A 2619-nucleotide genomic window follows, 5' to 3' on the forward strand; every position below is an offset into this window, starting at 1 on the left:
GGCACTGGCATTGTTGTGAAGATTATACAAATAGTTCTAATTTTTGTTTTATATTGTTTGCAATAATATAGTAAAGACTTAACAATTAGTCTAGACTACATTGCTCTTACATATTTTTTTATATAGGAATTGCTCACATGTTCTATAATATTCTACTCTATTATTTTATTAGATAATATTTATATTTAGAAAATTTTATATAATTCTATTAGTAGATAATCTCATACAAATTATCTAGATATTTTACTACATAAATCTAGATAATATCTAGATATTTCTATAACATAAAAACTAATTATTCTACCATAAAAATCAAATTAATTTTTATTTATTCCAACAAACTGTATACCGTGCACGATAAAAGATCATCTATGGTCCACTTTTATTAATTTATTTCATAAGTACCGGTTCAAATTGTAAATTCTCAATCTACCATTATAGTGAGAATTATTTTATCGATGACGTTTAGATAAAAGTTTAAACAACAACAACCACCACGACAAAAACATTTTCTGTTTAATTATCTAAATACACATTGGTAGTGGCAAAAGAAGTCCATTAAAAGAAACATTAATTTTATTTGAGAGTTTTGTTGGGCCTATCTATGGATTTTTATAAATGATTTATTACTATTTGTAATTCAGCCTATTTCATGATAGGTGAAATATACTTTTGAGATAATGCAATCTAAAAGGAAAGGGAGGTGTAGATACAAAATGAACAATTTAAGTATATATGTTTATTTTTCAAAGTTGTAGGATGTAATTTGTTAATGTTGGGCTAAATTATATGTTGTGAGCTGAATTAGATAAAATATCAATTTAGAATGATCCCAATTTTGGGTACGATGCTGCTGAAGGTTTGTGTTTGGTGGCTTTTTGGCCAATTTAGTGGGTTTTGAGATCCATTTCCAACGCTATTAGTGGGATTTCCTTTTAATCTTCTATTTTTCATTGATACTTTACACACGGATGGAAATTTAATAAATAATGTACTCCCTCCGTTCCATAAAGATTGTCCCATTTTTTTATTTCGGTCCATCCCACAAAGTTTGTTCCATTTCACTTTTTATCAGTAGACCTCATATTCCACTAACTCATTCCTACTCACATTTTATTATAAAACGAATATATAAAAGTAGGACTTACATTCCACTAACTTTTTCATCTTACTTTTCATTATATTTCTTAAAATCCGTGCCTGATCAAAGTGGGATAATCTTTATGGGACGGAGGGAGTACTATGCAGTGGAACTCAAAACATATACTAACAAATTATTGAAAACAAATGTCAAAGAATAGTAATCTCAATAGTTAATAATGAAATTCGTACATGAAGATTTGATTCTATCTTCAACAATTGTAATCTACTCCACTGTTTCATGTTGTTTCCATAATAGAGATTAAGAATAGTGTTAAGTAGATAGTGAATAAAGTAAGAAATATGAAGAATAGTGTTAAGTAGATAGTGAATAAAGTAAGAAATATGAAGAGAGAATAAAGTAGAAGAGAGAATGACTTTTTTCCAAGAGTGAACTACAAAAATAGTCCATGGACTATGCGTTTATCTCGCCAATGAACCCTGGATTTTAAAAATATCCCGAGACAACCCTGGACTAAGCGTTTATCTCGAAAATGGTCCTTTTTCACTGTTTTGTTGTGAAAATACCCTTTTGGGGGGTTTGGGCAATTTGGTCTTTTTACATTTTAAATCTGATATAATTTTAGTTATGTACTAAATCGGATATTATTTCAAAATTATCATTCTTCTTCCCTTTTGGCATCCTTCGCTTTTTATTTCAATATTAGATTTAATTTTATAAAATTAAATTTTTAAATATCAATAAATTTTTGAAATTATTAAAATTACTATTAAATAACAAATTAATAGTTTTAATCAATATTTGATAGTGTCTGATATTTAATCAATAAGGTACGAGGACGCCTTAGTTTTAATCAATATTTAATAGTTTTAATCATAAATAGTTCATATAACACGATTTAGTCAACTTCATAATATTTTTAGTCAGAATTTCCTATACATTAGATGCATATTTATTTCGGAATAAATCGTGTTATATGATCTATTTATGATTAAAACTATTAAATATTGATTAAATCTAAGGTGTAGTCGTACCTTATTGATTAAATATTAGACACTATGAAATATTTATTAAAACTATTAATTTGTTATTTAATAGTAATTTAATAATTAAAAAAATTATTAATATTTAAAAATCAAAATTTAAAATTTAATTTTATAAAATTAAATCTAATATTGAAATAAAGAAACAAAGTGAAGGATAATAAAAGGGAAGAAGAATGATAATTTTGAAATAATATCAGATTTAGTACATAACTGAAATAATATCAGATTTAGTGTCTCATTTAACTTGTAACTTCCTAAAATAGAAAAAAACGACTCAATTAACATGAAACGAGGGAGTATTAAATACTTGTAGTAATATGGAAAGAAAGAGATATATATGGAATTACCAAAAATAGAGAATGTCATACATATATAGTTGGTATTTATGAATTTTGTAGAAAAATCAAGATGGGAGAGGAAATATTTAAATTAATTTTGGAAAGTTGGATGTAAAAAGGGATTAAATCGGGA

The sequence above is a fragment of the Salvia hispanica genome, chromosome 2 (genome assembly GCF_023119035.1).
Source record: "Salvia hispanica cultivar TCC Black 2014 chromosome 2, UniMelb_Shisp_WGS_1.0, whole genome shotgun sequence".
In the NCBI taxonomy this organism is placed as follows: domain Eukaryota; kingdom Viridiplantae; phylum Streptophyta; class Magnoliopsida; order Lamiales; family Lamiaceae; genus Salvia; species Salvia hispanica.